The sequence below is a fragment of the Salvelinus namaycush genome, chromosome 28 (genome assembly GCF_016432855.1).
Source record: "Salvelinus namaycush isolate Seneca chromosome 28, SaNama_1.0, whole genome shotgun sequence".
Classification (NCBI taxonomy): domain Eukaryota; kingdom Metazoa; phylum Chordata; class Actinopteri; order Salmoniformes; family Salmonidae; genus Salvelinus; species Salvelinus namaycush.
Window position 1 is genome coordinate 15,717,255 of NC_052334.1, and position 22,722 is coordinate 15,739,976.

Below are 22,722 nucleotides of genomic sequence, written 5' to 3' on the forward strand. Positions count from 1 at the left end.
GACATTACTCCATCAGTAATTCTGAACCATCGATGATCCATGAGGACATGAACCACACAATAATGAGCTGAATTAAGTCTTGATCGATGACTGTGGGAAACAAAACAAAAAAACAGTCCCCTTTACTTTGGCATCCTCAAAGTGAGACCAGTGACTTTTCCGATGTACAGTGACTCAGATGTAGCATCAGTAACAGTTCTGACATGTCATTTAATAACACTTTTGGGAGTCATTTTCATTGATCTTCCATTTGTGTTTTCTCACATTATTTGTGCTGTAATAGAGTCAAGTCAAATCTGTATCCAGTAGATTGTATGGAAAATCAGCACAGAGATAAGTGCTCCACAAAAATAATGAATTTTTGAGAAGTTCATTTGTAACAAGAGTGTAGAATCATAGTGATGATGTGTGTGTGTGATTGTGTGAGAGAGATTGAGAACGAAGAAAGAGAGAGAACGAGAGAGAGAATTAAAGAGAGAGAGAGACAGTAATTTGAGAGAAAAAGAGAGAGATAACCAGTGAGCGAGCGAGAGAGAGCGAGAGAGAGCGCAAGAGGGAGCACGAGTGTTTGAGGTCAGTGCTGTAGAGTGAGGTGGGACCCTCCTATAGGAGTCAGTAAAGCTCCACTACAGCAGGGCAGGACATTGCTATTAGAAACAAAGGAAAAACAAAAAGATGTAACTATAATTTGTTTGACTATTTCAATTAGAATATAGTCATGTTGTTGTTGTGACTGCCATGCAACGGCTTATGCTTGAACTATGAGCATTTTGCTGGCAGAGTCTATGGTGTGCAACTGACTGTGTTTTTCTGATTCATTTTTGTGTTTTTTTGTTTTTCTGTTAATTTCATCTCTGCACATCTGGAAGGAAAGTGGAGTTTAGTTTATAATAGTCTAGCCTGCACCAATAATAATAATAATAAGAATTTGGTGGTTGCTTATATTTGTCGTATTTCCCACAATTACAAGTGTGTACTAATAAGCAATTGGAAATGTGTTTTTTGCATATCCCAATTCTCTGACCCCCTCGGAGAGTGCGGTCATGGCCAGGGTCTGCCATTATCAATGGTAGTGAAAATAATATATTGTGTCACTGCAGCGGGCTGTTTACTGCATTTGACTTTAATCCAGCAGGTGATAGGTTGTATTCCCTGTGGGGTTCAATGTATCGTAGAATCTAGTGTGTAGATCAAATCAAATCAAACTTTATTTGTCACATGCACCGAATACAACAAGTGTAGACTTTACCGTAAAATGCTTACTTACAAGCCCTTAACCAACAGTGCAGTTCAAGAAGAAAATATTTACCAAGTAGGCTAAAATAAAAAGTAATAGTAACAAGTAACATAATAAGAATAACAATAACGAGGCTATATACAGGGCGCACCGGTACCGAGTCAGTGTGCAGGGGTACAGGCTAGTTGAGGTAGATTTTATTCCCCATGCGCTTCAGGGCATCTTAAATAGCCACTCTATACTGTGCAATACTACCTAGATTTCCCCTGGATATAGTGTATCACAGTGTATTTCCTTAAATGAACTATATCACAGGAGTGTGGTGTGTCCATTGTGTGTTTAAGCATGTGTGCACGCAAGTGTGTGCTTGTGTGTGGATGTGTGACTGCTTGCGTGTGTGTGTGTGTGTCAGTGTGTGTGTTCACAATCAGGCAGCTGACCACTGCTTTCACCATCTGCTCAGACATCCAGTGCTAACCTTCATCACTCTCCGCTCCTCTACCATTTTCCAGCTGAAGGCGATGGACAAAATGTTTCCATTGCCATCACCTCTCACGTGCCCAACCCTCTGCCATTCACACCAACTCTGGTCAACGTTAAAGCTCAATAGGTGGAGAGATGAGGAAATGACACCAATGACACTGTTTTTCAAAGATGGTTTTCTATAGGAGTTCATAGACTGTGGTGTTGTTTGCTTGGTATTATTACAGTATAGGGATATTATAGTGCCTGACCTATGGAGTCAGATAAAGACTTTACATTCATAACACTAGTTGAGTCAATGCTAATTTGTAGGAGGAGGAGGTACTCTTCAGTTCCAGCATTCACAGCTATTATTAGGTTTGTACTATTGATGCAGGGTTTATATGTACACTTGATTCATCCTTTGCATCAGAATGGACATTCAGTTAAATAATTATCAAGTCTGACTGTATTGTCATTTGTCTCATATTTCAATTTTGCTTATGAGAAAGTTAACCTTTAGCAGTACTTGTTGGTCAGATTTCCTTAGATGGATCTTAACCCAGATGTGGGATGAAACCTGCTAGCTCTAGAGCACTGCTTCAGGTGAATGTCTACCTAGCCCGAGAGCTATTTCACTGGGTCCCCTCTCCCCCTTCAATGGTCATGCTGCTCCCCCTATGGTCATTCCCCCACCCCCTTAACCGTCTTTACTCTGCCTCCACCCCAATGGACATTTATTTATTCATCACTGCCACAGTTTTACAGTACCAGTCAAAAGTTTGGACACACCTACTCATTCCATGGTCTACATTATAGAATGATAGTGAAGACATCAAAACTATGAAATAAAACATATGGAATCAAAAAAGTGTTTTTTTATATATTTTATATTTGAGATTCTTCAAAGTAGCCACCCTTTGACTTGATGACACCTTTGCACACTCTTTGTATTCTCTCAACCAGCTTCATGAGGTAGTCACCAGGAATTTCAATGAACAGGAGTGCCTTGTTAAAAGCTAAATAGGGGAATTTCTTTCCTTAATGCGTTTGAGCCAATCAGTTGTGTTGTGACAAGGTAAGGTTGGTATACAGAAGATAGCCCTATTTTGTAAAAGACCAAGTCCATATTATGGCAAGAACAGCTCAAATAAGCAAAGAGAAACAACAGTCCATCATTACTTTAAGACATGAAGGTCAGTCAATACGGGGAAAAAAGTGCAGTCGCAAAAAACATCAAGAGCTATGATGAAAATGGCTCTCATGAGGACCGCCACAGTATGTCTTCACTATTATTTTACAAAGTTGAAATTAGTAAAAACAAAGAAAAACCCTGGAATGAGTAGGTGAGTCCAAACTTTGGACTGGTATTGTATATATTTGTAATTGTATTTTTGTTTTTTTATTACCATTTGTATTATTTAATTTAATTTAATTTAGTCCTGCATGTTGGAGCTCGAAGACTATTCATGTTTCTGTACCATGCAATCAGACCTGCAACCCTGTACATGTGACTATAAAACACTGAATCTGAATCTCTAAATCTGAATCAAATAATGTATTCCTCTACTATGTGGCTATACCTAGTCCACTATCACCAACAGCAGATTTAGAGCATGCCGTTCCAGTGCCGTCCATGGTGCAGAAATGCATGCAGTCTGTAGTGTGGTAGTTAGAGTGTGTGTGTGTGTGTGTGTGTGTGTGTGTGTGTGTGTATGTGTAGTTGTGTGTTAGAGACTGGCCCAAGCAGAAAACACGGTAAATATGCTGCACACACACACACACACACACACACACACACACACACACACACACACACACACACACACACACACACACACACACACACACACACACACACACACACACACACACACACACACACACACACACACACACACACACACACACACACACACACAGGGTTCTTTGAGCAGCCTTGTAAACAAATACAAGTTCCAGTTGTGTTCTCTCTCTCTCTCTCCTCGCAGTTCAATTCAATTGAAGGGCTTTATTGGCATGGCAAACATATGGTAACATTGCCAAAACAAGTGAAGTAGATAATAAACAAAAGTGAAATAAACAATACAAATTAACAGTAGACATTAAACTCACAATGGTTCCTAAAGAATAAAGACAATTCAAATATCATATTATGTGCAAATAGTTAAAGTACAAAAGGGAAGGAAAATGAACATACAGTACATATGGGTTGTATTTACAATGGTGTTTGTTCTTCACTGCTTGCCCTTTTCTTGTGACAGGTCACAAATGTTGCTGTGATGGCACACCATGATTATGAAAATTGGGTTTGTTTTCTAATTCTTTGTGGGTCTGTGTAATCTGAGGGAAATATGTGTCTCTAATATGGTCATACATGGGGTGGCAGGTAGCCTAGTGGTTAGAACGTTGGGCCAGTAACCGAAAGGCTGACGAGGTAAAAGCTGACATGGTAAAAATCTGTCTTTCTGCCCCTGAACAAGGCAGTTAACCCACTGTTGCTAGGCCGTCATTGTAAATAAGAAGTTGTTCTTAACTGACTTGCCTAGTTAAATAAAATCACAAAAAATGTGTCAGAAGGTTAGGAAGTGCAGCTCAGTTTCCACCTCATTTTGTGGGCAGTGTGTACATAGCCTGTCTTCTCTTGGGAGCCAGGTCTGCCTATGGTGGCCTTTCTCAATAGCAAGGTCTGGGAGAGTGTCTCGCTGCTCTGAGCGGAGTGTCTGTTGATCTGTTGCTTCTGTGTGAGGTGTTGGTGCTGCAGTTGAGGGCGATGTCCTTTAGGGTCCGGGCGAAGGTGGGCACTTCCGCCTTGAATAGGTGGACCTGGTCATAAAGGCTGTTCAAGTCCAGGATGGAGTGGTGGGCTAAGTAGACATTTGGTTTTGAGGCACAGTCATGGGACATACTTGCGTTTACCTGCTGTATGGTAGCAGGGTGGAAGTATTTTTGTGGTAGCAGGATGGAGATAACCACTTGTGCGTTGGGGAAAGTAGAAGAAGCTTTTTCAGTCACTCCCTTGAGTGCTGTCTAAGCCAAAGGCAACAATTTGACATCTGTGTTTTTCCTTATTAACAATTAGATTAAGTTAATCATCTGATATGTTCCCAGGCAGAATAGAAAGAAGTCTCTCTGTCATATGCAGTGCCGTATGGGGTGCATTGCTTTATATCTTGTCATATAATGTACCAATCCTCTGAAATGATCACTCATTCAAATAATTGTACAGATTCGTCATGGTTCATGTGTTTCTGTCTTTTGTGAACTGAATGAGGGCAATTGTTTCCTTTGGTCTTTATTCGATGGTTGTATAATAATGTAATAATTCGTATTATTAATATTATTATGATCATGCTTAGCATTTAGTGGGCAGACAGATAGGCAGGCATGCTGGTAGCAGTGAGATTAATCTCATCTTCGTAGTGTCGGTTAGAGAAGAAATCCTGGAGTTAGATTGGCCATGATTTCTCATCTGCCACCCCCCTCCTCTTTCTCTCCCCCCATTCTGTTTAGCCATCATTACCTCTAGTCTGGGTACCAGTCTGTTTAGCTATCATTACCTCTAGTCTGGGTACCAGTCTGTTTAGCTATCATTACCTCTAGTCTGGTTACCAGTCTGCTTAGCTATCATTACCTCTAGTCTGGGTACCTGTCTGTTTAGCTATCATTACCTCTAGTCTGGTTACCAGTCTGTTTAGCTATCATTACCTCTAGTCTGGGTACCAGTCTGCTTAGCTATCATTACCTCTAGTCTGGGTACCAGTCTGTTTAGCTATCATTACCTCTAGTCTGGGTTCCAGTTTTTTTAGCTATCAGTACCTCTAGTCTGGGTACCAGTCTGCTTAGCTATCATTACCTCTAGTCTGGGTACCAGTCTGTTTAGCTATCATTACCTCTAGTCTGGGTACCAGTCTGTTTAGCTATCATTACCTCTAGTCTGGGTACCAGTCTGCTTAGCTATCATTACCTCTAGTCTGGGTACCAGTCTGTTTAGCTATCATTACCTCTAGTCTGGATTCCAGTTTTTTTAGCTATCATTACCTCTAGTCTGGGTACCAGTCTGCTTAGCTATCATTACCTCTAGTCTGGGTACCAGTCTGTTTAGCTATCATTACCTCTAGTCTGGGTACCAGTCTGTTTAGCTATCATTACCTCTAGTCTGGTTACCAGTCTGTTTAGCTATCATTACCTCTAGTCTGGGTACCAGTCTCTTTAGCTATCATTACCTCTAGTCTGGGTACCAGTCTGTTTAGCTATCATTAATTACCTCTAGCCTGGATAACAGTCTTTTTAGCTATCATTACCTCTAGTCTGGTTACCAGTCTGCTTAGCTATCATTACCTCTAGTCTGGGTACCAGTCTGTTTAGCTATCATTACTTCTAGTCTGGGTACCAGTCTGTTTAGCTATCATTACTTCTAGTCTGGGTACCAGTCTAACCTCCCATCTACACGTTCTGCTTCTCTTCCCTCTCTCCTGTCTGTCTGTCTGTCTGTCTGTCTGTCTGTCTGTCTGTCTGTCTGTCTGTCTGTCTGTCTGTCTGTCTGTCTGTCTGTCTGTCTGTCTGTCTGTCTGTCTGTCTGTCTGTCTGTCTGTCTGTCTGTCTGTCTGTCTGTCTGTCTGTCTGTTCCTCTTGTCTGTCTGTTTTTCTGTCTGTTTCTCTCTCTCTCTGTCTGTTTCTCTCTCTCTCTCTGTCCGTCCGTCCGTCCATCCGTCTGTCTGTCTGTTCCTCTTGTCTGTCTGTTTTTCTGTCTGTTTCTCTCTCTCTCTCTCTCTCTGTCCGTCCGTCTGTCTGTTACTCAAATATAACCTTTAATTTCACTCCTCTACCTGCTGACGTTTGATGCCTGTCTCTCTCATCTACCCTCCCATCTAGTTCTCTCTCTCTTGTTTGCCCTTTCATTATTCTATCATCCTTCTCTCTGTTTGAATGTTTTACTTATTTTATTTCTCACTGTTTTCTACTCTGACTCTATGCTCTTCTAACAAACTCTGCTCCCTGTCGCAGTCTCTCAACTATCTGTTGATCCTTTACTACCCACTGTCTGTCAATCATCTCTTTTTCTCTCTAGCTCCCACCACTTCCTCTCCACCCCCTCACGATGTTCTATTTTGCTCCTCGCACATCTCTTTCTCTCTCACCTCTCACACTCCATTGCTTCCCCATGGTGTCCCTCTCCCCATCACCGAGTTTCTGTTTTCCCCTCATCTGTCTTCTGAATTACCTGACTATCACTGACCACTCTTGCTAGAAAGGATAGTCAAGTACTGTATTAACAGGGGATTCCTACACATTACGAATGTAGACAGCTACTGCAAGTTCACAATAGATACACATTAACATCTAGTACATATGAAAAATGCTTCCTGCATTTCATTCACAACACCATCCAAACCTCCTATTAACATATTCATGTTTTAGAGGATTTAAATCTCAGAGGACCGCCGTTACAAAAAGTATGAGCGCAATTGGTGACTTCCAAGCCATATTTCAGTAAAGGCTTTACAGGTTTGTCATCATTACTCATAAAACCAGAAATATTTTTGGGGGAGGAAACTGAACATTTGAGAGAGAAAAATATTGAAAACCAGCGAATAGATTTAGGGACTGGTCATGCAGAGAAAATCCACTGTTAACCAATGAATTTGCATCTCAACAGGAGATTGCTCCAGGTAGGGTGTGTGTGTGCTGTGTGTCTCTGGCTGACACCAAGATGCCAGTTAGCTAGCTAAAGCCAGAGTACACACACTATCTGAAAGAGAAGCAAGAGAAAGAGAAAGAGAAGTTTCAAGTGTTCTGTACAGGATACACATGGTTTACACTCTCCAACGAAATGCTTACTTGCAGGTTCCTTCTCGACAATGCAACAACAATAATAAATAATACAAGATAAGAATACAAACATAAAGTAAATGGCTCAGTAGAATAGAATAAACATGTTAGTATAAGTATAATACAGGAAGGCACAATTTAAAGTACAATATTTACACGTGTATCAGGGAAGGGGGGATTGGGGAGCAAGAAGGAAAAGAAGGAAGAAAAGGAGGAGAAGAAGGATGAAGAGAAAGAGATGGACAGGGTATGGACCAAAACAATACCTGTTTTAATTGGGTAATGAGTAATGACAGGTTGCCGTGGTACAATATCTTGCCCAGTCGTCAGGCAGCGGTTGGCCCTTTTTGACGCAATGCTGCCATTCAACCAGATGTGCCATCCATTTTAGGGAGTTCTACGGTTCTACCTACATCTGTCTGCATACAAAGTCCTCAGCCTGCTGCCAGATTTCATTACTGAGTCATTTTTAAGTCGGGAAGAAAGATCTGAGCCAGAGAAGAATAGTGTCTGATGAGAAAGGTCCATGTCTGTTGGCTAGCCAGCCAGCTCACCTCGTATCGTCTGATTGGTAATCACGCTACGGCTCTTCCAACCCCAAACCTCCCTTTTACACAGGTGACATTTTAATTGTCCTTCTGGCCCCTCCCATCCCTGCCTCCCTCCCTCCCCTCCCTGGTGTATAATCAAAGCCAAGCATCTTTGGTTGGATAACCCTTATCGCACTGCACCCCATCAATAACACATTACATATTCAGACAACGACCAGTGAGTTGTGAGCTGTGAATGGAACTACAGCCACACAGAGACAGGAGGACAGAGGACAGAGGACAATGACAAGGAGCCAAAAGTGTCACTAAAATGTAGATCAGGAAGATCTGGCATGCGTATCGAGACAATCATCTCTATCTCGTATCTAACTACCCTTTTCTGACATTGCAGTGCATGGACATATTCACTCTCCCACCCAGTAAAAGGAAGGGAGGGAGAGAGGTAGAGAGGGAAAGAGGAAGAGAGAGAGAGAGACAGACAGTGACTGTGACCGGGTGAGAATCCTCCTCACTGAGCAGTGATCAGAAAGGAGAAAAAAAAGCCTCAGCAGACAAACAGCTCTTTACTCCTCCCTCTACATCTGCCTCTTTACATGCTCCGCCAGCTAACTGTGACTGATAAGAGGAGCAATTGATCCTGCTCCAAACAAAGACCATGCAGGGGAACGTAATGACTTAATAGGTGTGTGTGTGTGTGTGTGTGTGTGTGTGTGTGTGTGTGTGTGTGTGTGTGTGTGTGTGTGTGTATGCCTGCGTGCATGTGTTGGTGTGTGAGACAAAGTGTGCTTGTGTTAATCCCTGTGTGTGTGTTAGTTGTCTTTGTGTGAACATGCGTCTGTGTGTGACGGGTTTGCTGTCATTGAAGTATCCTAAGCAGAGTCTCTGGCTCCTTTCTGTGCAAGATGAAAGCAGCAGCTTCAGAGGGGGGACATTTGGGTTATGAGAGGTGTTGTATCAAAGCAGTGTGTGTGTTGGTATGTGTGTGTGCATGTGTATATGTGTGTATATGTGTGTGTGTGAGAGAGAGAGTTTGTATCAAAGCTGTGTCTTTGCACTGTGCTAGAGACGTGTGCTGATTGTAGTTAAAACACAAGTCCCCCTGCAAATCATCTGAAAAGCAAAATGGAAATGCCCTCTACATTATTCATGCCTTGTACAGTCTCTTAAGGCAGCCTCTCTCCTTATATGTCTAGCTGTCTCAGTCCCACAGCAGGTCTGTTTTCACCAAGCCCAGTGGGGAAGTCACATCCTCAATGGCCAATCACCACATGTATTGGACTTGTTCATATTACAGTATTGACCAAATTACATGTAACATCAAATAATATCATCTCACCTTCCTTTAGTAAAAACTTGATTGACTGGACCAGAAATGGGAAAAACACTTGGGGGGATGATGTGCTGAAAGGCCTCACCTGATTGGATAGTTTGACAGGAACTGAAACGTTCTCATACAGGGGAACAGGAAGTGAGGGAGGATGACCATTGCCTCCGACAACACCAACACAATCCAGGGGGAGGCGAGACTTAGTGGATAATAAAGATATGAAAGACAAACACCATTCATTCTCAGCTAAATCCAGGAAGAAAAGGACTACACAGTACACACACCTCCTACTGTAGCTTCTACCGTCTCCCATAGACGTCTGCTGCTTACCTACTGATTCTAACACCATGGAGAATGGGTTATAAAAATATTAATAATATAATCTTGACAAGCATAACCTGTTGAGGACAGAGGGCGCTGTTTTCACTTTGGGGGAAAAACGTGCCCAATTTAAACGGCCTCGTACTCAATTCTTGCTCGTACAATATGCATATTATTATTACTATTGGATAGAAAACACTCTCTAGTTTCTAAAACCGTTTGAATTATATCTGTGAGTAAAACAGAACTCATTTGGCACAAACTTCCTGACCAGGAAGTGGAAAATCTGAAATCGATGCTCTCTTCTAGGTCCTGCCTATAAATGGGCATGATACGTATTAGTATACATGCACGTCATACACCTTCCCCTGGATGTCAAGAGGCTGTGAGAGAAGAAATGGAGTGTTTATCTTGGTCTGAAGTGGAATGAATCCTCTTGGAATGACGTGTCACCCATTTCCTGTTTTCAGGAAGGCGCGAGGTTGGACCTGGAATTGCCTTCTGAAAAGCTTTCGTTATAGGCGACTACTATCTCCGGCTTTGATTTTATTTGATACATGTGACAATATCATTGTAAAGTATGTTTTTTCAATATAGTTTTATTAGATTTTTGAAATTTATTCGGGACGTTAGGCGTGTTGCGTTGTGTGCCTTTGTTCAGAAAGGAGAGCTTCGCGCCACTTGGCTAGTGCGCTTGCTAATTCAAGAGGGAAAAAGGACGTTCTAAATCCAAACAACGATTGTTCTTGACAAAGGACACCTTGTACAACATTCTGATGGAAGATCAGCAAAAGTAGGACCCATTTTATGATGCTATTTCATATATCTGTCGAACATGTGAACTAGTCGTTTGCTCCCAGCTTTTGGGTACTCTCTCGCCATACCTAAGCTGGATGTCGTAATGAAGTTATTTTTAGAATTCTAACACGGCGATTGCATTAAGAACTAGTGTATCTATCATTTCCTATACAACATGTATTTTTTAGTTATGTTTATGAATAGCTATTTGGTCAGAATATGTGTGTCAGAAAAAGTGTCCGAAAAAAATCCGGACGTTGTGGGAAAAAGTAGCTATGTTAGCACAATGTATAACCACTGATTTCAGCTCTAAATATGCACATTTTCGAACAAAACATAAGTGTATGTATAACCTGATGTTATAGGACTGTCATCTGATGAAGCTTATCAAGGTTAGTCAAAAATTATATATCTTTTGCTGGTTTGTTACGATCGCTAACCTTTGCTACTGGGGAATGGCTTGTGTTTCTGGCTATTGTGGTAAGCTAATATAACGCTATATTGTGTTTTCGCTGTAAAACACTTAATAAATCGGAAATATTGGCTTGAATCACAAGATGCCTGTCTTTCATTTGCTGTACACTATGTATTTTTCAGAAATGTTTTATGATGAGTATTTAGGTATTTGGCGTTGGTGTCTGTAATTATTCTGTCTGCTTTCGGTGCAATTTCTGATTGTAGCTGCAATGTAAACTATGATTTATACCTGAAATATGCACATTTTTCGAACAAAACATAGATTTATTGAATAACATGTTATAAGACTGTCATCTGATGAAGTTGTTTGTTGGTTAGTTTGGTTGGTTCTTGGTTAGTTAGGTTGGCTTTGTGCATGCTACCTGTGCTGTGAAAAATGTCTGTCCTTTTTTGTATTTGGTGGTGAGCTAACATAAATATACGTGCTGTTTTCGCTGTAAAACATTTTAAAAATCGGACATGTTGGCTGGATTCACAAGATGTGTACCTTTCATTTGCTGTATTGGACTTGTTAATGTGTGAAAGTTAAATATTTCTAAAAAATATATTTTGAATTTCGCGCTCTGCCTTTTCAGTGGAATGTGGGAGGAGTTCCGCTGGCGGAACGCCAGAGCAGTACAGGATAACATTTAAATTAGGACGGGATGACGTTTCTGTGTGTGGCAGTCATTTTTTGATATCTTCATTGTTATTCTTACCTGGGGGGCTTTCCTTATGTAACAGCAATAACACAGGGGTATTAGGGGCCTTAAAATGTGACTGGTTTGTTTCAAAGGGTATCTGATAGCTGTGTCAAAGAAGGAGGGAGCGGAGATAGGCGAGGGAGGGAGTAAGTGTTGCTGCTTGTGGAGTAAAGACGTGTTTGTTGTTTATGTAAGGAAGGAAAAGGTCAGGTCCGAAATAAGTCCTGTCCTCCTTCCTTTTGACTGAGAGTGTTAGCTAGTTGCCTGCCTGTGGCTGACAACAAAACAGACCCTCCTTCTCTCTTCCTACCAAATTAATGAACACACAAGAGGTATGACACTCATCTTTCACTCCGATGATGGTGCAGCTCATCTATAGATGGCCTTGACGATGTTCAATGAACTTTATTAATATATCACTGCTGATGTTTAAAAGGTTCTTAATAATTTCCCTCCTTGAGGGACTGACTCAATGGTTAAAGGCCCAGTACAGTAAAAATAACTTGATTTTCCTGTGTTATATATACAGTTGAAGTCGAAAGTTTACATACACTTAGGTTGGAGTCATTAAAACTTGTTTTTCAACCACACCACACATTTCTTGTTAACAAACTATAGTTTTGGCAAGTCGGTTAGGACATCTACTTTGTGCATGACACAAGTCATTTTTCCAACAACTGTTTACAGACAGATTATTTCTCTTATCATTCACTGTATCACAATTCCAGTGGGTCAGAAGTTTACATACACTAAGTTGACTGTGCCTTTAAATAGCTTGGAAAATTCCAGAAAATGATGTCATGGCTTTAGAAGTTTCTGATAGGATAATTGACATAATTTGAGTCATTTGGAGGTGGACCTGTGGATGTATTTCAAGGCCTACCTTCAAAGTCAGTGCCTCTTTGCTTGACATCATGGGAAAATCTAAAGAAATCAGCCAAGACCAAAAATAATTGTAAATCTCCACAAGTCTGGTTCATCTTTAGGATCAATTTCCAAACGCCTGAAGGTACCACGTTCATCTGTACAAACAATAGTAAGCAAGTATAAACACCATGGGACCACGCAGCCGTCATACCGCTCAGGAAGGAGACGCAATCTGTCTCCTAGAGATGAATGTACTTTGGTGCGAAAAGTGCAAATCAATCCAAGAACAACAGCAAAGGACCTTGTGAAGATGCTGGAGGAAACAGGTACAAAAGTATCTATATCCACAGTAAAACGAGAACTAAATCGACATAACCTGAAAGGCCGCTCAGCAAGGAAGAAGCCACTGCTCCAAAATCGCCATAAAAAAGCCAGACTACGGTTTGCAACTGCACATTGGGACAAAGATCATACTTTATGGAGAAATGTCCTCTGGTCTGATGAAACAAAAATAGAACTGTTTGGTCATAATGACCATTGTTATGTTTGGAGGAAAAAGGGGACGCTTGCAAGCTGAAGAACAGCATCCCGACCGTGAAGCACGGGGGCGGCAGCATCATGTTGTGGGGGTGCTTTGCTGCAGGAGGGACTGGTGCACTTCACAAAATAGATGGCATCATGAGGGGGGAAAATCACGTGGATAAATTGAAGCAACATCTCAAGACATCAGTCAGGAAGTTAAAGCTTGGTCGCAAATGGGTCTTCCAAATGGACAATGACCCCAAGCATACTTCCAAAGTTGTGGCAAAATGGCTTAAGGACAACAAAGTCAGGATATTGGAGTGGCCATCACAAAGCCCTGACCTCAATCCTATAGAAAATTTGTGGGCAGAAATGACAAAGTGTGTGCTAGCAAGGAGGCCTACAAACCTGACTCAGTTACTCCAGCTCTGTCAAGAGGAATGGGCCAAAATTCCCGAAACTTGCTGTGGGAAGCTTGTGGAAGGCTACCCAAAACATTTGACCCAAGTTAAACAATTTAAAGGAAATGCTACCAAATACTAATTGAGTGTATGTAAACTTCTGACCCACTGGGAATGTGATGAAAGAAATTAAAGCTGAAATAAATAATTCTTTCTATTATTAGTCTGACATTTCACATTCTTAAAAATAAAGTGGTGATCCTAACTGACCTAAGACAGGGAAATTTTACTAGGATTAAATGTCAGGAATTGTGAAAAACTGAGTTTAAATGTATTTGGCTAAGGTGTATGTAAACTTCCGAATTTAACTGTATATTTCCACACTATGAGGTTGTAATAATACTGATAATAATGCCATTTTAGTGTAACAGCTGTTTGAAAAGGGTGACATTTCAGCCTGTTTTGGTATGATGGAGTTTTGGCCTGCCTGGAGACATCACCAGGCGGTAAATTAGTTCATAGATCTAATAAGTGTCACAACTTCATCTGAAGTCGGTCCCTCTCCTTGTTCGGGTGACATCCAGCAGTCGACGTCACCGGTCTTCTAACCATCGCCGATCCACCTTTTAATTTCCATTTGTTTTGTCTTGTCTTCCCACACACCTGGTTTCAATTCCACCAATTACATGTTTTGTATTTAACCCTCTGTTCCCCACATGTCCTTGGCCGGTATTGTTTATTGTAAGTGCTTGTGCATGTTATGTCTGGGGTTTTTGTCCCATTGTTTATATGGGTTTTGTTCACGGTGATTTTTATCATTAAACTGCACCGTTGTAACACATTCTTTGCTCTCCTGCGCCTGACTTCTCTACCGCCAGTACGCACGCCTTACAATAAGAAAGAGAGTTCCAAACCTCTCTGCCAATAGCATCTAGTTTTCCCCTGCCCACTCATTCTTGCTTGAGAAAATGGTCTTTGCTAAGAATTCTTTTGACCATTTTAATTGAAAACAATCACACTTAATTGTTACCCAGAAATGTTTTGATATTGAGATAAAGTAGGTAGATTGAACCTTTAAAGTGGAACTGACAGAATTATTATTTTTTAAAATATATTTTAAATTTAAAACAATCTACTTGCAGTGAAGCCGCTCAACATCTACATCACATTAGTCATCTAACAGATTCCCATCCAGAGCGACACACAGAAGCAACCAGGGTCAACACCCTGCTCAAGTGCACGTCGACAGATCTCAAGGTCAAGGTCAAAAATGTGGACCCGAACCAGCGACCCATCAGATACCGGCACAAGCTCCCAACCGCCAGGCCACCAGCCCTCCAAGACCCCCCCCCCCCCCCCCCCCACAGTTCCCCAAGAGCTGCCCCTCAACCATCCGAGACACACCCCCACAGCCCCCCTTCCCACCCGAGAATTATTTTATAATTCCATTCCCCAACCCCAAGAGCCCGTCCCCCAAGCCCCTGTCCCCCAATGCACCAACATCCATCAAAATGAACAAAAGACAAAAAGGAGAAAGACAAAGAAAAACAGAAAAGAACAATGCAAAAAACTGAGACATCAAGGACAACAAAAATCATAACAGCAAAGCCAACTGAATATGTTTGAGTGCATGTATGGCACTATTTACATTTGTGCGTCCGTGTATGCGCACATGTGTGCATTTGAATGAGAGTGTGTGTATATGCATGTGTCTAAACACCTGCAGGCAAACAGGCATTAGACAACACTGCCCCTCAGAGTCATTCAAACTTACTATTTGTTATGTTTTATTTTGACTTAATTTTTTTACTATTATCTTTGACCGTCATTCTATCCCCCGCCCAGCAACTCCATTCCCACTTGCCTCCAATTCCACATCCCAACCCTCAGCTTCCCTCATTACACCTATCTTTGCTGGCCACCCTCTTCGGATTTCTATGCACCATATATCTTTCAACTATGCTGTGATGTTTAACATACAGTTTGAATCTATCTAATTTAATAGAATTCACAGATTGAGTTGAAGATAAATACTTTTACTAAGAGTATTAGTACATTAGTAATTGACCGACCCTGTCTCTCCAGATCTTCCAACAATACTATTTCTAGGGTCAATTTTAGATCAATAGCAACATGGAATCTTATTCAAATCTGTTCATATACACTCCTTGAAGAATATTACACTTTTTTAACATTTTCTGACAAGCGAGCATTTAGATATGTTCATTTTCACGTTTTCATCAATTCTGTTTGGGAATGACTTAAGACATTTGTGAAAATTCTAAAGCGATATAGAGTGGGAAAGTGGCCGTGCGTTTGGAAAATGAAGACAGGGGCCTGACATCATTCACTTTGAACTAGACTGTGTTTACAGGCAATAGCAACAGCGTGACTTTAGATCATTAGAACACATTTGCCAAAAGCCACAAAATACACCTGAATGGATTTAGTCAAATATGTAAATACCACAGGAGTCCTCTTACATTTGGGAACTTCACTGTCCTATTGATCAAACAACCATGAAAAGGTAGACTCTCTCTCCCTCAGCTATGCACATCAGCAAGATCAACAACAAATGCTAGCCAGAGTGAGATGAGATAAAATCTAACGAGGGAACATTAGATAAACCCTCTCAAACTTTTTCAGCTAGTTGACCGTTAAAATTGCACTGATAAAGATGGGGAATAGTAGCCTGCTCATCCTTCTGCAGCTTGCCTGTCACGAATCCCGCTTCCTGAGTCTGTTTTTGCCTGTGTTCTGTCCTGGAGTGTTTTTCCGGTGTCCTGGAACGCACCCTGTCTGGTTGCCGGGCGACGTAGCTAGTTGGGAGATCTCTGATTACCCGCACCTGTATCCCATCAGCTATCTGCACACCTGGTCCTGATCATCACCCCTCCACTTCATAAGCGCTGACCTGACATCCATTCCCTGCCGGATCGTTAGCCATGAACAGTATGTTGTGCCAGCGTATCAGCCTCCAGTTTGATAGAGTTTGTTTTGTTGTTTTGTATGTCTTGCTTGCCTTGAACTTACCTCCGTTTGTTCTGTCTACAGTCATTCACCCGGAACACTCACCCCATTCCTGCCTGGTCGTCGGTGGCTTCTGTTACTCCCTTGGATCTGCCTATTCACTCCCATCAACTCACCTCCGCTGCCCGCTCCGCCACCTGGATCTTTCTACCTCTACGTTTAAACTTGTAAATAAATACTCACCTTCGTCCTCTCCTTGTCCTGGTCTGCTTCTGGGTTCTACTTTAGAAAACCGTGACAGAACGATCCGGCCAAGGATGAACCCAGCGGACCTGGACTCCGTTTGCCATGCCATTACCCATCAGGAGAAGATATTGGGACAACACAGCACGGCGCTACAGGAGATAGCGTTTTCAGTCCGGAACTTCTCTGCTAGCTTGACGAGTATCCAGGATCAGCTCAGTTTGCCGGCGGATCATCCACCACCTGTTTCACCCCTCTCACCTGCCGCTTCTGGAGCGGTTTTCTTCCGTGAGCCCAAGGTTCCGACGCCTGTTAAGTACGAAGGGGATTTGGGAAGATGCCGTTCATTTCTTATGCAGTGTGGTTTAGTTTTTGATCTGCAGCCCTACTCTTACGCCACAGAGAAGGCTAGGATAGCTTTTGTTATTGAACTGCTGCGTGGTAGAGCTCTGGAATGGGCTTCAGCCGTTTGGGAACGACAGGACACCTGCATGGCGTCATACCAGGAGTTCACGGCAGAGATGAGAAAGCTTTTTGACCATCCAGTCCGAGGTAAGGACGCAGCTAAGCGTTTGTTCTCTCTTCGCCAAGGAGCTCGCAGTGTGGCAGACTTTGTGATCGAATTCAGGACATTGGCTGTGGAGAGTGGTTGGAATGAGGAGTCACTACAAGCGGCTTTTTACCAGGGGTTGTCGGAGCAACTCAAGGACGAGCTGATCTCCTATCCAGAGCCTAGTGACCTGGACAGTTTGGTCACATTATCTATTCGGGTGGATAATAGAGTCCGAGAGAGAAGGAGGGAGAAGCAGTGGGGCCCGTCCAATCAATCAGCAACTCGGTTACCATTCGGGTCAGGAAGTGGACCAGAACGTGTTGATCATTATTCCCCACACGGGATTAGTGGAGGTGTCTTGCCGCCAGATCCTGAACCCATGCAAGTGGGGCGGCACGGGTTAACTAAGGAGGAGCGCCAACGTAGACGTGAGACCAACAGCTGCCTCTACTGTGGTAGCTCGGAACATTACATCTCCGCTTGTCCTCAGCGCCCGTTAAACGGCCCGGCTCGCTAAGTTTGGGAGGACTTTTAGCGAGCCAGTTTCAACCTCCCAAGAACCCTGTCAGACCCCGTTTTCCTGCGACCCTCATGAATAAGAATCAGAGTTTAGCGATGAACGCTTTTATCGATTCAGGTGTCGATGGCAGCTTTATTGATGCCGACTTGGTGGAACAGCTGGGGCTTTCCAAGGAGCAATTGCCGGAAGCCATTGAAGCAACCACTCTGAACGGCAGTAGTCTGGCACGGATCACTATGAGGACTGAACCGGTTAAGATGTTGTTGTCGGGGAATCATTCAGAGGTTATCTCCTTCTTCATTCTGCCTTCGCCCCATGTTCCTCTGGTTCTTGGTTACCCCTGGCTGAGAGAACACAATCCCTCGTTTGATTGGGTGACGGGTAAGGTAACTAGTTGGAGCATTGAGTGTCATGCTAACTGCCTTAGGACTGCCTGTTCTCATGCTGTTCCCAGTCAGGTCAGTGAGTCTGCTCCCCCTGATTTGTCCCTGGTTCCAGAAACCTATCACGATTTGGGTGAAGTGTTCAGTAAGCAGAAGGCTCTGTCACTTCCCTCCCCACCGACCTTATGACTGTGCGATTAATCTGTTCCCTGGAGCTGCCTTTCCCAAGGGACGGTTATACAGTATCTCTCGACCTGAGCGTGAAGCCTTGGAGACCTACATTAAGGAGTCTCTAGCTGCAGGTCTCATTCGCCCCTCGTCATCACCCCTGGGAGCAGGATTCTTTTTTGTGAGCAAGAAGGATGGCTCTCTTTGACCGTGTATTGATTATCGGGGGTTGAATGATATTACGGTCAAAAACAAGTATCCCCTGCCCTTGATGAGCTCTGCTTTCGACTCTTTACAGGGTGCTACGGTGTTTACGAAGCTTGACCTACGCAATGCTTATCTGGTTCGGATCAGAGAGGGGGACGAGTGGTTGACTGGGTTCAATACACCTATGGGACATTTCGAGTACCAGGTGATGCCGTTTGGACTGACCAACGCTCCTGCTGTGTTCCAAAGTATGGTGAATGACGTGCTGAGAGATATGATTGGTATTTTTGTGTTCGTTTACCTGGATGATATCCTCATCTTCTCGAGGGAGCTTTCCAGCCACGTCCAGCATGTCAAGCAGGTCCTGCAGCGGTTATTGGAGAACCGCCTGTTCGTGAAGGCTGAAAAGTGTGATTTTCACGCCCACACTACGTCCTTCCTCGGGTACATCATCTCCAGGGGAGAGATCAAGATGGACCAAGAGAAGGTTCGGGCGGTTCGGGATTGGGCCCAGCCCGGTACGAGATTGCAGCTCCAGAGATTCCTGGGGTTTGCGAACTTCTATCGGAGGTTTATCCGTGATTACAGCCGGGTGGCCGCCCCTTTAACTGCCCTGACGTCTTGCACCAGAGATTTCTGTTGGACTCCTGAGGCAGACCGAGCATTTCTGAACTTGAAGAGCCGATTCACCAACGCCCTGATTCTCTCTCAACCTGACACTTCCCGTCAGTTTGTTGTTGAAGTGGACGCGTCTGATGTGGGGGTGGGCGCCATCCTGTCCCAGCGTAGCTCCACTGACGGTAAACTCCATCCCTGCGCCTTCTACTCTTGTCGTCTTTCACCAGCAGAGAGAAACTACGATGTGGATAACCGGGAGCTTCTCGCTGTGAAGCTTGCCAGGGAGGAGTGGCGCCACTGGTTGGAGGGAGCGGAGCAACCGTTTGTGGTCTGGACTGACCACAAGAATCTGGCTTACGTGCAATCGGCTAGACGTCTCAACTCCCGTCAGGCCAGGTGGGCTTTGTTTTTTGGACGCTTCAATTTTCCCCTGACGTTCCGACCTGGGTCGAAGAACGGCAAGGCGGACGCCTTGTCCCAGATGTTCTCCAAGACGGAGGAGAGTGGGGCCAAGACTGAGACGATTCTTCCCCAGAACTTTGTCGTGGGAGCCGTTACATGGAGGATTGAGGAGGATGTGATGGCGGCCCTTCGGACGCAGCCCGGCCCCGGTAACGGTCCACCCGGTCGGTTGTTCGTGCCTGAGTCGGTCCGTTCTGCTGTCCTTCAGTGGTCCCACGCCAGCAAGATAGCTTGTCACCCTGGCGTTGCTCGGACTATGGCGCTACTGCGCAGACGATTTTGGTGGCCTGCCATGGGAGAAGATACCCAGAGGTTTGTTGCCGCTTGTCCTGTTTGTGCGCAGAATAAGAGTACCAATCGGCCCAGCTCTGGGCTTCTTCACCCCCTACCTATTCCCCGGCGACCTTGGTCGCATCTGGCCCTGGACTTTGTCACGGGGTTGCCCTCTTCTGTTGGGAACACGGTCATTCTGACCATTGTGGACAGATTCAGCAAGTTCGCTCACTTTGTCCCCATCTCCAAGCTTCCATCTGCTACTGAGACGTCCGAGATCCTTGTTAGGGAAGTTTTCAGGGTCCACGGGTTGCCCAGTGACATTGTTTCCGACCGTGGTCCTCAGTTTACCTCTGCTGTCTGGAGATCCTTCTGTTTGGCCATTGGAGCTACAGTCAGTCTCACATCTGGATTTCACCCCCAATCTAATGGTCAGGCGGAGAGAGCCAACCAGAAGATGGAGTCCACGCTGCGCTGCCTTGTCTCCTCTGATCCCACCTCTTGGTCCTCTCAGTTACCCTGGGCCGAGTATGCCCATAATACTCTCCCTTCATCTGCCACTGGGATGTCTCCCTTCCAGTGCCTGTACGGTTACCAACCTCCCTTGTTTCCTTCTCAGGAGAGGGATCTCTCGGTTCCCTCTGTCCAGGCCCACATTCGTCGTTGCCACCGGACCTGGCATCGGGCCAGGAAGGCCCTCCTTAGAGTTTCTGACCGGTATCAGATCCAGGCGAATCGTCTCCATATTCCTGCCCCCGCTTATACTGTCGGAGATAAGGTTTGGTTGGCTACACGGGATCTTCCTCTACGGACTGAGTCGAAGAAACTGTCACAGAAGTTCATTGGTCCGTTTGTGGTGGAGAGAATCATTAATCCTGTTGTGGTTCGACTCAAGTTGCCTGCAACGCTTAGAGTACACCCCACCTTTCATGTCTCCTGCCTCAAGCCGGTTCTCCTCAGTCCTCTGTTGCCCCCTCCTCCTCGTCCTCCTCCTCCTCGGATGATCGGAGGTGGTCCTGCCTACACGGTGCGCCGCATCATGGACTCCAGACGGCGGGGTCGAGGGTTCCAGTATCTCGTGGATTGGGAAGGATATGGCCCAGAGGAGAGGAGTTGGATTCTTCGGCGTCAGATCCTTGATGCTGACCTGCTTCGTGACTTCTACCGCCTCCACCCTGGCGCTCCGGGTAGTCCGCCCGGTGGCGTTCGTCGGAGGGGGGGTACTGTCACGAATCCCGCTTCCTGAGTCTGTTTTTGCCTGTGTTCTGTCCTGGAGTGTTTTTCCGGTGTCCTGGAACGCACCCTGTCTGGTTGCCGGGCGACGTAGCTAGTTGGGAGATCTCTGATTACCCGCACCTGTATCCCATCAGCTATCTGCACACCTGGTCCTGATCATCACCCCTCCACTTCATAAGCTCTGACCTGACATCCATTCCCTGCCGGATCGTTAGCCATGAACAGTATGTTGTGCCAGCGTATCAGCCTCCAGTTTGATAAAGTTTGTTTTGTTGTTTTGTACGTCTTGCTTGCCTTGAACTTACCTCCGTTTGTTCTGTCTACAGTCATTCACCCGGAACACTCACCCCATTCCTGCCTGGTCGTCGGTGGCTTCTGTTACTCCCTTGGATCTGCCTATTCACTCCCATCAACTCACCTCCGCTGCCCAGTCCGCCACCTGGATCTTTCTACCTCTACGTTTAAACTTGTAAATAAATACTCACCTTCGTCCTACTCTCCTTGTCCTGGTCTGCTTCTGGGTTCTACTTTAGAAAACCGTGACATTGCCTGCCAATGCATGCTTGTCTCATGCCTGCCCGCCCATTTGATCGATGTCAAATACATTTGATTGACAACTAAGAGATATGCTAACTGTGGGTAAGAGTCGTTCAAGTTGATCGCTAGCAAATTGATTCCCATTTCTTGCTAGCTAACCGAATGACACTTACTGTAGCCACCGAAAAACAATATGAGGGGAAAAAGTAAATCACTCACTCCTCTAATGACATGACATCCTCATAGAAGCTAGCTAGCTAGCTTGCTAACGTTAGGCTTTGTTTTTTTAGCGTGCTAAATAAATAGCTAGCTACATAAATAGGTATGCTAGCCCAGCGGTGTCAAACTCAATCAACGCACAGGCCATATTGAAAAAACAAAAAAGTATCTATAGGTTATTGTAACATTTAAACTTGTGCATGGTGTTTTGTTGAAGGTTTTGTATTTTGGTTATTCATTTTCAAGCTTTAAAAACCAAAGCAAGACAGCAACATTTTATTTGCCTTGCTAGGACTGTGGCATGTGTCTGTCTGTACACTTTCCCACTGTTGTGTGCTGTAAATGGGACACACAAAAGCAGTGCAATTGAAGTTGAATTCACCAATGGCAGTGCATCAGGCTGTAATTTCATGAAGTAGATGACTCAACTGTTAACTCACTTATACTTGCTTGTGTGTCCTATTTGGCCAACAGGCCTTGTATTTGACACATGTGCTCTAGCCTATTAGCCACATTATGACTGACATATAATTATCCTCGCTAGTTTGATCGTATTGACATTCCCAGCCTTAGCTACAGTCGTCTGTTTTTGTAAAAATATTAAGTTATTGAAACTGAAACAGTGCATCCCGAATGGGTGGAGGCAGCAAACAATGTACCAGACCATCTGTGATTTACAACCTGATAATAATGTTTTTTGGACTTCCAAGAAATGTATTGGTGAATTACATTAATCATGCATTGAACTGCATCCATCTATTCTGCCAGCAATGACCTACTGTACATCATGGAATTTTGAGTCAAATATAACTATTTTTAAAACCTCTTATGAAGTTGGTTTTGAAGTATATACTA